This window comes from Drosophila yakuba, chromosome 2R (genome assembly GCF_016746365.2).
Source record: "Drosophila yakuba strain Tai18E2 chromosome 2R, Prin_Dyak_Tai18E2_2.1, whole genome shotgun sequence".
NCBI lineage: Eukaryota > Metazoa > Arthropoda > Insecta > Diptera > Drosophilidae > Drosophila > Drosophila yakuba.
This window is the reverse complement of record NC_052528.2, coordinates 15917774-15932725: the sequence shown is the minus strand read 5'-3', so window position 1 is coordinate 15932725 and position 14952 is coordinate 15917774. Positions and strand designations below refer to the sequence as shown.

Genomic DNA, 14952 nt, shown 5'->3' with positions numbered 1-14952 from the left:
TAATTGCATTGTCAATTTCACTTAGCCCATTCCCACATCATATCGGATCATCATCATTCTACACATTCGAAAAAGCACCAAACAAACGAACAGAGGGAACCAAGTTCACAGCTCAATTTCACAAAAACGATGCGATTATCATCGGCCAGAAAGCCGAAAGCGGCCTCCTCCTCCCCCAGCCACCTTGAATATCAAAGTAAGTAGAAAAACACTGGGCATTTTCAAAACTAATCCATCATGTTACTGCCGCTTTGTTGTTGCCTTTCGGATACGTTTTATATATGGGGACCGCCCTTTAAATGAGAGCTCGAAATGAATGGAGCTTTTGAAAAATTTATGAACGCGCCCAAAGTTGTAAAGCAGCGGATGAGTTGACAGCTGACCAGCGGGATGGATGTGGACATGGATGTGGAGATGGCGATGGCGATGGCGATGGCGATGGAAATGGAAATGAATATGGAGGGGAGGATGGTCATCTGTCATAACTTAATTTCTGACATTTGAAAGAACTCTAAGAGAATCGTTGTTCTGTGGTACATTTCGGTACTCGGCTGCAGAACTTTCAATATGCCCAAAAATGTCGAAGAGCGGGATCATTTTTGTTTTGATGTTTCCACTCAGCTGTGAATTATGATTTATTATCTATTTGCTTTAAACTTCAACGCCCCCGCAACTGATGCACTTGGTCAAGTGCACTTGCTGGAACAGCTGCGCTTAAATTTGTATCTTGTATCGGAATGTTTTCGAATGCCCTGCTGTTTTGCATTTCGCGGGACAAATTGGGGCGGGTCATCAATCAAAAATTAAGCCAAGCGTTGATGAAATAATTAAGCATACACGACAGCAACAGTTTTGAACTTAAAGTTTGGGCTCTTACATTTGTCAGAAGAGGTATGACAGATCTTGTGATTGAAGGTCGTGTTGTGTAAGTGGAGGAGTAATCAACTTGCAGACTTACAACATCAGATACCCTTGTCGAAGTTCATTAAAAAGGATTCGAGCAGGCGGCTACCGCAGGTGCATTGGCCCACGGTAGCTGGAGCACCTGCGAGGCCAGCTACCAAACAGTAGTGAGTAGTTCTGGCCATGGGAAAGGGTCCTGGCCAGCCAATTTGTACGACCCATTCCAATAAGCCACTGCCAACAATTTATTCGAGTCGAGATCATAACCGCCGATAGTTCTTGTCAACGCCCACCGTCTCGGACATGTCCAGTGGAGCCGGACAGTGGATCTACCTACTCCTTCTGGCTCCTTGTTGGTCCAGGACACATCACAATGTTAATGCCATTGTGCAGCGAGAGCGCCTAAGCATGTGCTTCAATTTATTTTGACAAGCATCCGAGTCCTTGGAGAAGCAGATCCACTTCCAGATACGAAATGTGTGTCATCATTAGTTCGCCGGCCAAGTCCGGTGTTCAGTGCTTGGTGGGAATGTCAAAGAGTCGAGAGCTCTGATGTCCTTATTACACGGACCTCCGCGATGGTCGGTGGCTATGCCATAAAATTCTATTCTATTCAATTCCATGTCCCATTCGCTCGTGGGTATTATGTGGAGTTGTGGCCTTTGTTTGGAGTGTAATAGTTGCTTACCTGCTTATGAAAACGTCGAGTTCGAGCCATCTCAAGTGTTGTGGCATGCCACAGCATAGACACATATTTATTTATTATTGACGACACAGGACGGCACAAGATTCCCGCTTCGAGAGTCATCTATGACATTGGCAGGTCCGCTGCCATAATGCCATTGCGTAAGAGCTTCGTTTGCGCTACTTATGAGATACTCCAGATACTCCACTTTGGCCCAGAGCGTGCAAGCATTCTGTTCGTTAGTCCAAGAAGATGGCCAGGAAGATGCTCAGGACGGTGGACCACGGAGACGAGGGATCGGAGTGCAGAAGTTGGTCACTCACTCACTGGCATATTAAAGCTAAAAACTTTCCTCGCTGCCCATAACTCATTCGAGCACGTGTTGCATGCAGCACGATACCTTACCACCACACATGCCGATGCCGATACTGATGCCGATGCCAATGTCGATGCCGCACTAATGGTATCACTTTTCAATTTCCCAGTCCAAGAGTAAGTTCCCAAAGCAAGTACAGTTAGTTCAGGAGGCAGCACTTAAGAAGTTTGTTTAACAGTTTATCTCGGGCGAGCTGATAATTTGCATCGATTACACGCAAACGGTATCGAGTTCGACGGGGGCTCTGAATTTGGAAGTTAATTTGCTATAATATGTCCGAGAAAAGTTCCGTATAGAAAGCTGACAAGCGAAATGTACAGATTTAAAGTTTATAGTCTTATAAATAATAGTTCATTTCCATGAAGAATGCAAAGCCCCAAATCAACATCTTATCACAACATTTGGGCCCCGAGACAGTGGACCGTACACGCCCCAAAATATTTCCAGTTAATCATGCGAGTGGATGATGGTCCTGGGAGGCTTGCGACAGATTCCACGAATACCCGGCAATACCGTCCATGGCGCAGGGGAATGAGTCGGGGAAAAAACACATAAAACTTACATAATAATTGATGACATAGGACACACGTAGAACCCGGGAGGAACACGTCGAGATGTCTGTGTGTACTTTGTGTGCGTGGAAAAACAAACTGAGGGCTGGCGCAGGGGCACAATGGCAGGGGCAACTATCTAATGATCGATATCTGCTAGAACAAAGACCTGGGCAATCTTGGCGGTTGGTCTCATACGTGAGCCAGCCCTCTGAGAAAGAAACAAGAAAAAAACACTGGGCCCAGCGAGTTAGTTGACAAAGAACACCGTTGACAATGGCCCAAAAGGGCGAAGGACAACGATGCATGCTGATGAGAATCTAGCGACGAGAAAAAAAATATTGAAAACATCGAAAACAGGGCTCGGCAAACAATTTGTGGTTATCTCCGCTGGTACAGAACAGAACAGAACAGGTAGGATTGGCCTCAGATGCGATTACGATCGGATTGGGAACGTAGAATACTTCTCTACGTCATCTTTTTGTCGCTCGACGTGGTTAGACTTGGGAAATCAGTTCGTCTGCCCGTTTCTCTGTCTAAATCTCTTGGGATCCTCTGGGATCTCGGATCTAGCTTGAAGCGTGGAAAATATCAATTTACGCGAACTGAGACAGCTCTAAGTGATCCACGATTGTCATCGGTTTAAGTGTTTTGGCTAGAAAGCAAATCGGCATCGTTGCAGCGGATCTCTTTGAGGGAATCATCAACTGGCAGCTGCTGGGATGTTTCGCAAATGCATCACTAATTGCACCTTGGTTTGACAAGGCAACGGAGTCTTCAAATACAAAGAAACGATGGCTCTATGATCCATTCCTTAAGGAATGGGTTCCCTTCTCAAAACAGTATACTGATATCCCCATATACATTACCATTTCGATCTCTTTGAAAATATTATGTTATAAAACAAATGACTATCATAAGAATATAGTTATTCTATTATATATTTATAACATTTTATATACATACGATTGTATTTTTCCTATTTTCAATTCCTAAAATATAAGACCAACATGCTGTTGAAAACGTGAGATCTTCTATGGGTGATAACAAAGCTCGCTTTAATTTTAAAGCGATAATGCTAGGTATTTTGCAAGTTAACGTAGCTTACTAACTTAAATCTACGAAAAATATTAAAGCGGTAATGCCGGGTATATCCATACAATCTTTTCGAGCCTAAGGACTTGCAGATACGCGTCGGCATCTCAGGCAGCAAACTCGTAAACGCTTATTACACTCCATAACAAGACTTTAATTGCCCAGGGCGCCGTATCACAGCGAGTTGGAGACCGGCAACCCAAGGTGTTGGTCAAGGATATCCCTCATCATTATCATCATCTTCCACGGCGGCGGCGGAATACCGACTGAACCTTTTTAATTAACCAAAAAGCGAACCTATAATTTGGAAGAACACTTTTGGCAAGCGGCAAAGTTGCTGCCGCTGGATTTGAGGTGCCAGATCCTGCTGCGTTTGTTTCATGCCACGCCGCCTGCCCCTGGAACTCCAGTTCACGCCTAGAATAACTGGTAACTGCTACGGAGCGGAGCTGGTGAGGAAAAGGGCGCCAGAGGAGATAAACCGTCTTTGGGCCAACTCACGCAGCGTTAAATGCCGCCAATCAACCACTGTAACTGCACCTGCAGCCTGGAAGTCGAAAGGGAAAGACACTCAGTTCCATTCGCGCTCCGATGGTGTTAGAAAATTGTTTCCAAATCATATGTTGTGTGTGCTGTGCTATGCTGGTTGTCTAATTTTTATTTATGGCTTCCTGTTGGGACTCGTATCTCTGGGCAGATTGCAGCTCCTGCCGCCGCTGACTTGCAATTCTGCGTGCAGTGCAGGTGTAAAATTTTGGCACCTCTTCTGCAAAACCGCTGCTCCTGCATCCCAGAGGTGTGACCATAAACATTAATCAGGCTGCATGGCCAGCAATTCACTGGGTTAGTTGGCAACTTGGATCCCAAAACGAGCGAGACAAAGGCGCGATACTTGCACATAGATAGGGTGAAAGTGGGTAACCAGGCTCGAATGTCTCGAAAAAGAGGTTACTGGGCACCTCGCAACAGTATTTTTTCATTAATTGCATTATTTATGGCCGTTCAGTTCGTGGCTCTTAAAGAGCCCTAATCAATCCTGACTTTATCGTGATTATGAATCTAGTGTGAGTCATTTCTCATCATTAGAACTGCTCGTGCAAGTGGTAGTATATTTCTGAATCGAAGTTCTTTCCTTACTACTGAAACTTATAATAACATATTTTAGGAACACATTCGATGTAGTTTGTATATAACACACAATAAAGCCCATATTGTATTTTCGGTTTATGAGAACTCAACCTTCATATGCATGAGTCAGGCTCGAAACCCAAGCTCTGGGCAATTAGGAGCCCACTTTGATCCCCTGAACAGCTAATGCCATTAGGCGGATAAGTCAAAGACAGATTTGGAGCGCAGTTTGAGTTTCAGTTCGCACCCAAAGGCGGAAAAAAAAAACGAAAAAAAGGCATCGGCGACCAGACCGAAAAGCGGGGTCTGTCACTGCCATCAAGTGCCTTGTTAACAACCAAATGATTAATGGACGTGCCCGACTATCAACTTCACACTTGCTGAAAATAATTCCGGACTGCATTTCGCTGACTTTGAGTGACTGAGTGTCGGACTGTCGAGTGTCGGCCAGACTCACATAATTAGCGGGCCGGGAATTCGACTTACGACTTACGACTTTCGGCATCCTGCATTCGGGGTTTAGTGCCGTTTGCCATTTTGCATGATGCCCTGCGCACATTTTGACACCTTGAGTGCAAGGTGTTGACGATAATCATCGGTAATTGCTCCCTCGAAAAGCTCACCATTTCCGAGGGACTGCAACTGGGACTGGGATACCTGGGACCTTGGTCCGGATTGAACGGACTGGCTAAGTAGGCGCCTAATTATTTTGACACCTGCTGGCCGGTAATTACAGGGTATGTAGAGCAAGCTCACACCTCGATCAAGGCCAACAGATTTTTGCTGCTCAACTACTAAGCGGCCGAGTGGAACGGAGGCAGCTGCTTCCTCTGGAGCAGGCTGTTGGCTATCAGCGATTGGTTATCAACGTATTTTTGGTCTCATGAAACCAAAATCGCGATAAGGCCGTGTTCATTGTTTGGCTTTGTAAACGAGCCAGGAACAAGTCCTAGACTCGGGCTAGTAGCATATGTGTTTGTGCCCATTGTCAACGCCTCTCGCATTTTAACAACGCAATTTGGGCTTCCACATGTGCGTCGGAGAAACCCAACCTGATGCTATCTAGATTCTAGATCCAGCATACACACACCGCGATCGCAGCCCTCCGATAGTAGGTATATGCGTATATGCGTATATGCACAGGGATCGGATCTGTGCTCTCCTTACACGCAAGCTAGACCGCCTCATCCTTTTTCACATCCTCTTCGCCAGAAATCTCCTCGTTTTACAACATGTGCAGATTTCGTTGTAGGTGTCACAGTCCCATGAGGATTCTCCTACCTTCGCGATGGCTATCTGCGTGTACTAGCGACTTATCACACATGGTCGGCTGGCAGGTTTTTGGTGTCTCCTATTTGAGGTCGTCCCTGCTGGCCACACATTCGATGCATCTCGATGTGATAGGCAAATGTGGGATCTGTAGATTTAAAGGAACTGATTGAGGGATGAGCGCCCGGCAAATGTGCGGTTTTGTGCCACAGATGGTCGGTATCCTTGATCTTGCGAACTGGTGTTGTGGTTTTGATCCTAGGAAAGCGATGAAGTGAAACTATTGATATATTATATTATTAGTGTTTATTAGGTACTACGATTTTTGATAAAATTACTATAGAGAAATCTGCATATATTAAATTCTTAGGTACTATCTCCATTAACCGCAGGCTTTCCTGCTTTGTTCCCATTTTGACTTTCGGCCTGCTGATCTCTGCAGGCCGCCATCTGCAAAATGGCGCTGTCACTTCCCCACTGACAGCTGTTCGTGGCAGGAACATGGAAACCGAGGGAGGGAGTACTGTACTTAACGGCACACGGCCCCAAAAGTGACAGCCGGTGGCTCATCATTAAACTTTTGACACTATTAGCGAGGGGGCGGAGTGTTCCTTCTGTTCTGTTGGGCCAACAACAGATACTTGGTTCATCGGTGCTCCCTCCATCGGTGAGGCATTAAAATAATTTGAAAACATTTCCAAAACTATTTCGTGGCTCTCTTTTTACGTTTTCAGTTCATTCGTTTTTAATATAGCCGCCGACCAAGTTAATATTTCTTTTCTTGCGGCTTTCGTTCGGCTTGCGGTCGATTTTTATTGTATTTTTTGATAGCAACACACATTTTAAAATCCGCGCCGCAGAGCAGAAGACAATTCAATTAGCTGGCCTGTCAAACTCTCGCTGTATGCCTGTCCATCACCCATTCCCCATCCCCATCCCCCACTCCGGGTTCCAAATTCCACCCAGTTCACCCAAGCTGCGCATTTGCGGTTCTTTTGCATTACTTTTCACTCGCCGCGGTAATGAAGCAATTAATTATCGCATCTCCACCCCGCCCCCACTAAGCCATTCCCCCAAAAAACCAGGCGGAATTCCTTAGAAGAGGCCAAATGTTAATGCCGATCCATGTGGGCGAGGAAGTGCTCCGTTTCAAGTGTCCAACTCTTTGACACTTTGCGGTTGAAACTTTAAGTGCAGCACCACGCTCCTTCATTTTCATTTTCATTTTTGGCCTCGCCAAATCGCAAAGAGCTCAACTTGCATAAAGTCGGGAAGCATTAAGTTTGAAAAATACTAAACAAGGAGAAATCTTTAGTTAGAATCATCATATATAATGCAAACATAAAGAAGTGCTCTATTAAAAATTAATTTTAAACAAAATAAAGTAGTAGAACCTTAGGTATATTGGAATGAAGCTGCATTTGTTGATGGAACCCCATGTTTAATTGATAGAATATCGAATCTTCCGCTATGCTTGCTGCACGATCTACAGTTTTTACATTTTTTAGCTGGAACCAATTCCAAACTCAGCCTTGGTCCGGTGGTCAGAGATGGCCTGCACTTAAAACAAAGTGCACGCATTTGGCCGACAAGAAGAACAGACAACGGACAATTAGCAGGGAGGCGAGAATTGGGAGGACACACAAGGGCCGACAGAAACTTTATTTGTTCAGCGATTGAACTGCCGCTAAATTTTAGGGTAACTATATTTCTGTGTTACCTTTTGTGCATTTGCCGCGCGTGGAAAGGCAAACAAACCGTGGCCCTCAGCGGCATTACTCTGTTTTTTCTTTCCCCTGGGCCAGTTCATCACTTTCTCACACTGAAGTTCCGAGCTTCGGTCATTGAGTGAGTCAGTCGGCTAGACCCACTAAATGCTCACCGGGCGGTTCAATGCAATTGCTGCCAATTAGAATTAATGTGTTTTTTATGAAACCGGGCGAAAACAAGAGCTCAAATTTCCAGACATCGTTGACAGCACCCACCACCACCAACCAGTATCAGCACCACCATCGTCCAGCTTTTCGAGTTCCCGACTTCGCGACAACCATTTCCGTGCTCTAAATCATCTTATTGACGTCGTCGGGCATCCAGCAGTGCGCTATTGCGTGGCTCTTACCCGGGGGACTGGATCAAGTCAAATTGCCAATTTGTGAGTTGCGGCCATCCATTCAGCCCCACTGTCCGCCGCTCTTCCCGCCTCTGTCCGCCTCCAAGTCGATAATTGTGCGCCGTGGAGGTGCAAGAGCACAGGAGGTGCCGGATAGTACGGATGCCAGCTAGATGCCGCGTCACGCACAATGGGCTCCAAATTGGAGGCCCCTCCTTTCGAAATATCTGCCAGACTTCTATCTCTGATTTTCTGGAATACAAAACTGAAACAACATTAAATTGATTTTAAGCCGAATAAAGCTGATTCTATTGACACTTTGTCAGCAGCAGCTTTTAGTTGAGATTCATAATAACTTTCAACACATGTTCCCAAGTGAACTGTTTGTTCGTCAAGTGTAAAGCCGAGCCGTGGCCCACTGTCTCTGCTTCCTGGTTCCGCTGGAGGTCTCCACCGAGTTTCTCAGGGGATTTTTTCCCCTTTCCCCTTCCTGCTGCGCTGCTGCAACCAGTTGACATTTTCAATTGGAGGCTAACGTTCCAGTGGGGGGTGGCGAAAATTGTCAGCTCGTTAGGGCCTTATGGCTTGTTGTGGTGTCCGATGTAAAGCAACAGGGCGTAATTATGACCTCGGTGAGTGCCTCCTGCTGTCGCCGTTGCATCTATTGAATTTAAATAATTTAATTATGAGCTAGTTGCACAACAAGGGACACAACATCAATGCCGATTGCAAATTCTTTGACTGGAATGGGCACTAGGTGGGTGGATGGGTGGTGGCTGGGGGTTGGTGGTTGGTCAATTGGATGCGTGGTTGGGTGCCTCTGAATTGTCCTGCGATGGAGCGGCCAGTTCTGCGATATCGTGTGGCCGGGCTTGACCTGCCACGCTTTTGTTTTGCATTCCCGCAAATGGGTCAAACCCCAAAAACAATCAAGCCGACGACCAGAGCGATACAGCGGGATATGCCCGGCAATGAGCTGGGGCACTAATTAAGTGGGCGTGTGTAGGCGTGGGTGAGCCACAGTGGGCTAGAGTGGGCGTGGCCGGCTGTTTTCATTACGCCCCAGCTGACACAAAGTTTTTGCAAGGCTTCGAAGTGGCCGGCGTGACAGGCTTTTGATTGAACGGCGGCCCATTTCAGTCATTTCAGTCACTGCCATATCAAGTATACGCCGCATGGGTCGCTTCTCAACCGCTGTAATTAAAGTGTAAAGGCAGAGCGACAACGAATCGAACTTGCCCTGGGCAAATCTATCGAAAATGTCCTTCAAATCGGTGCGAAGACAATGCCGAGGTTGTCTATTGTAATGCTAAAAGCTCGGTGGCCTGATTGATAGATGGTTGATGCAGTGGGGTCGTGGGAGTCCGATTCCCCCGATTCCAGCCGGCACGTAATGGGACAACCGGAGGAGCAGTCAAATGGATGAGCAGTCAGCGGGCAGCCACGCACACATATGTCACTCAACAAAGGAGCCCATCCACCAAAATGGGGGGACAGTAGCCCTCCTAGATTGTTTATCATCAACAGGGAGCGATAAAAGCGTCCTGGCCTTATTGTGCATCATTTATTTTTGGCCACGCTCGTACCTTTTATTGCTGCTTTCTTTTGTGGCCAGAGTCGCCAGAATCACAGAGCTTGTCAACACGAAATGGACATGTATCAATTAATCTAGAGCATTGTTGAGGGAACCCTGGAACCTTGAAACCTTGGAACCTTATCCTTATTCGTATCAAAATTCAATGTGCATACGGACCGGGACAATTTGTTTGATGGCGCTGCGAGCTGCGAGATGCTCGGCCATTAGAGGTCATGAACATAAATTAGCCGGGTCCGGAGGTCGGGGATCTGGTATTTGGTATTTGGGACCTCGGAAATTCTACAGACACCTTGCACTTCAAAAAGTAAAAATAATTATTTAGTGCGGGTGCGCGTCGTCGTGCGATAACTCATCAAAGTTTAATGCCCAAAAAAAATATCAAAGTCACAATGCCAGACCACGAGCTCTTTGTCAACGTCCTTGGGTAGGTTTATCTGTTTTTTTTTTTTTTTTGTGTCGTATGTTTGGTATTTGTCCTGGCTTTGAGCCCGGCTAAGAACCGTTGACACGTACTCGGTTAAAAGGAAAATGTAACTTGGCGCAAATGACGAGCATATTGATTAGGTTTGCGCTGCGTGCTGTGTGCTCGCCTTTGATACGCATGTAAACACACAGATGGCTGATAACATGCTTTTAGCTCTCCAAACACTTCTCATCCACGGGCATTCCATTCCATTCAATTCGACTCGACTCGATTCCATGAACCGCTTCTGTCAAGCTGTTCCAAGTGCTTGACACTCCATAGAACGTGGCCTGGGTTTTCGTTTGGGGTTAACCTCCAGTGGTGGTGAAAAGAAGCCTCCGGCAGATGCCACTGCCGCCAGTTGTGGTTATGAGCGGAATGGCTAAGGAGCTGGCCAATGCACCTGTTGGCCCATCAACCAGTGAATGCAGCTTTCCGAGCCTGAATTCAAGAAAATTAAAGGTGGAATCTATTGGCAGATTCCCACTAAGTATGCTAGCAAAATGGGAAGCATCTAAATATGTTTGTTATGAAAAATGCAAGCCCGCTGTATTAGTTTCGATCTGTATAGATTTTCGTGCTTCATTTCCCCCCACTTTCCAGAGTCGCACTGAATTCCTCCACCTGTCCAAAAACCCGGATCTGCGACTGACTCCACCTGCTCCTGAGTGACACATCCTGAACACGCACACATCTATTCCACAACCCGCTGCATGCGATACCATATTTTTGTGTAATAAATCCATCAAAAAATTCACATGCTTATCACAAAATAATACGTCATTCTCATAATCATGGTGTAAGCTATTATTTCGGTCAAACCCTCGAACGAGCATACCCTTTTCACATTTGAGCTATGCAGCAGGTTTCAGTTTCCTCATAATTTGATTTTTATCACAACAGAACAATTATTTCATTTTCAGACCTGTGCATTTTCCGCGTATCATTATAGATAATTTCTTCATTAGAACGGAGAACATTTCGGCGGAGAATGGTGAACGAGAACGAGGCACTTCAGTAACTTGTCAAAATTGTGACAAGTTGTTATCGAAATTCAGGGGATCTCTGGGATCCAGAGAACTGGAGAGCTGGCGAGCCAGAGAAGGGGGAGAGATTTACCCTGTTTGATGACAGTTTTCCATGGAAATCCATCAGCGTGGAAGTGTGAAGTGCCGGCCAGGGATTTTAATTGCAAAGTTAGGAACAACACGCGGCTTAGCAGCAACTTTTCAGTCAATGCGATTAGCAGATGGGACACCGAAAATTCCGGCAAACTTTATTTTCCGACTACCAAAAGAGCATTAACATTTTTGGATATATTTGGATTGTATTTGTGCCTGGGGGACAAAGGCGAACCTGTTCTAATCTGATGCAGCTCGGTTGCACTTGAGAGGATTTGCCGTTGCTGCTGCAGACAAAAGCCCATTAAGGGATAAGGGATTGTCCGGCGGACAATCGCGTCCTAGTCGCGGTTTCTGTTTGTCCAGACCGCAAAAACTAGTCCCGGATCAGGACGAGAGTGTGAGTGTGGGTTATTGTAATGCCATTAGTGCCTTAGCGTGACGGACACTTTTGCGTGGGCCGCGATTATCGATCAAAGCCGCAAAATTCCAACAGGTAGAACCTGAGCCCGTGCCCATTTTCCAGGTAAGACCTGTCAAAATGCATTTTTAATGCCTCACTTTTCGAGTTTATATATTTTGACAAGTGCGTGTTGTTGTGTGTGTATTCATACCTGTATACTGAATACCCAGCGCTGATGATGATGAAGAGATTTTCACAAGTTCCAAGAGGTTATATAATAATTAGCTTGTGTAAACTTGCAGCCAGGCGGCCATCCCTCGATACCGAATCCCAACCTCAATTAGCGTCTTCTATCTATCTGCTTGGATAGAGATTCTGGTTCCTTTGTTCCCACACGACAATTTCATAATTTCCTCCGCTCGACTTGCAGATGCGTTCCAATCTCTATTCGGGGCATTTGTTCATTTAATTTGTTAATTATTTTCCCTGCCCCGGCCCTCCCCTCTACGCTCTTCGTCTAAGTGTAACTAATGTCGTTCATTTGTGGTTTTTGGCCCAGAGTTCCCCACAAAATCGCGTGGGTCAGTGCCAGATGGCGGCAAACATCCATCTCGCAGCACCTGCCACTCCTCCTCCATTTGTAATTGCCGCCTCTTGTGGCATGTAATAATTTAATTGTGCTAATCAAAATTTCGTTATGTTTTCGTGGCTTTTGATTGCAGCGTTTAGTAGACACTGACTGCTTGGGGCAGACAGAAATTCGAGCTCACAGACCAGAATTACTACTAGATCATATCGTTGGCACTTTAAGTTCATCAACGGGTGTCAGAAGGTTCACCTATTTACCCATTTGTTCAATTTAAGCATCTATTTTGCAATCGCCATCTCAATTAGATTTGATATTACTGATTTTTTGATTGCACGTTACTAAGTTATGATATTGGTTCCTTGGTAATACAAATGGGCATTTACACCACTAAGTATCTAGAGTCATGAAGTAATATTTAAGAAAAAGAAGCTCTATCAATTAAGTTTAGTCACATTCTAATGCGAGTTCTTAATCGTAGCACACTCTGAGGTATAATTACGGCGAACCAGGGCACGTGATTAGGACCCACGAATGGAGTTGGCCCAGAAATCCAGGCCAAGCGTTTCGACCGCACACACAACCGCAAAAGAGGAAAGAATCTCGGTGAATTCCCAGGAAAGCTGGTAACATAAACAAAAATCTCGCACAAACAAAGTGAAAGATAAAGTCATAAATAAAATCGGACTCTCTGCCTGGAACCCTGCTCTTTTCCCCCAAACCGAAGTTTGAGTTAACTCGGCCGCATCCCTTGGCCAATTCATTGTGAAAGTGGGCCTCGACCACTGTGTAAGTAGTTGACACTCGAATAGCATCACGCGCATCCTTTTCCGAGTGAAATGGACCCGAAAGGCCTGCGACTTTAGAGCGCAGGAAACATTTGATTATTTTTACGGCTTCTCGGATTCCGAGCCCGCAATTACAGGAAATAATTCGGCCAAGTGAGCGGGGTTAAAATTAAGAAATGCCCGCCGTCGATAGGTCAGCCTAGATAAGGCCCAAAGTGAAAAGATACACAGCAGCCGGGGAAACTGGGGAGGCCGAGATGTCCAGAGATTGCAGACTAGGTCACGTAAGCCCATCTAGATATACATTTATATACACATGTATGGGTTGGTAGGTAGGTGGGTATGGAAGTGCGGACGTCCAAGCGTGAATGTCACGTAGCCATTGGCAGGGTAAATAAATAAACCTACCGGGACACTGGACATTCACACGACAAGTCCGCGGAAAAGACCCAAATATATATCAGTATATATCAGTGATAATTTATGTGCGTGCTGACATGCGGGACCCTTGCCCCCAATGCCAACATCGATCTTGCCTCCACTGCAGCAGTAGCTTGTACGCTTTGTTAACAATTTAATGGCATAAACATTATGATTTCTGTTATTTCAATTCGGACCCGAATCTGAATCCGAATACGAGCCCAGAGTCCAGAGACATCTTATCAGAAAGCGGGGCTCTGTGCCAACGTGAATGCGATGCTGGCCACCAGATAAACCGTGTGCATTTGACGATGAGGCCCAGTCCAGCCTCCAATGTATATACCTTCGAGTATTTATTCGACTGCGGGAATTATTATGCGTAACATGTTCGGTTTGTTGGCTCTTTCGTCCGTCGCCATAGTTGGCCCCCAGCAGGCGGTCAAAAATGTTAACAAGCGCAATTTGAACGCCTGGGATCGCAATATCGGAGTTTTGGAGTATACCGGAATACCGGTTGAGCATCCGCATGTGTGTGCAATTGATTTTTGATGGCCGATAAATATAGTTATGAATACTTAACTCGTCGCCCAGCACCGCACTTTGTCGAAGGACAAAGGTACATGTGCCTGGCACCGCTAGAAATGAAATGATTTTCGCCAGGGCCCTGGAACAATAACAATTACGGCGATGGCAAGCCTGCCCTGCAAAAGTCGTTTATCTGATGAGTTTTTAATTAATTTTCACCCATTGACTTGCCAGCGGAGTGCCATCGATAAGGGCGGCTATTGAAGAGTTTTGGCATTGGACAATATCACATCCACTCACGATTTATCAAAAATCTCTTCTCGCTTCTTTTATCTGACCTCGAGGACTTTAAGGCACTACACTTCAATTAAAGCTTGATATATATTATAAATGGTAGTTTATACCGTGTTTCCTATAGTTTGGACAAATCTTCTCAGTGTGCCGAGTACTCCCAGCCCTTGGTAAGCCACTCAGCCAGCCAAATTAGCCGCAATAAAAATGAGGCAGAGAACGCAGGAAATGCTCTTCAGCCGTTCTGCGTTTAGTGTTCAGCTTTCAAGTCCAATTGCCGAGCTTCAAATGCAATTCGCTGCTGTCAGCGGCTTGAACATTAGACATCCGATGGCAAATGACTCTCGACTGTCCGCTTGAGGTGTTAATTTGCCAGGCGAACTGTCAGCGCCAAAATTAGAGGCAAACTGGCCGCGGATTCGGGCCGCCAGTTGCATTTGCAGTTGCGCATGCGTATTTAAGATCGAGATCTTGGCTGGATCGAGATCTTGGCCAAGGAACCGGTTCGCTAGTTTGTCATATAGAGGCAGTTGCGGTGATTCCGGCAATCCGTTGACGGTTTGACTGTTGGCTAATTATGCGACGGCTGCTTAGATTGAGACATAACAAGACGAAGAGGCGGCCAGGCGACGGACCTTTCA

At 45.8% G+C, this 14952-nt stretch overlaps 2 long non-coding RNA genes across 2 annotated transcripts; one reads left to right on the top strand and one right to left on the bottom strand.

The window, feature by feature from the left end:
• Positions 1 to 6296: 6296 nt before the first annotated feature.
• Positions 6297 to 8458, bottom strand: LOC120321161. Its single transcript, XR_005560749.2, has 2 exons — positions 7728 to 8458; positions 6297 to 7300 (listed from the first exon to the last, which is right to left on the bottom strand). It is a non-coding gene; the product is annotated as an uncharacterized LOC120321161 (long non-coding RNA).
• Positions 8459 to 11183: 2725 nt separating this feature from the next.
• LOC120321163 lies at positions 11184 to 14414 on the top strand. The gene is made up of 2 exons (XR_005560751.2): positions 11184 to 11824; positions 12769 to 14414. It is a non-coding gene; the product is annotated as an uncharacterized LOC120321163 (long non-coding RNA).
• The last annotated feature ends 538 nt before the right edge of the window (positions 14415 to 14952 follow it).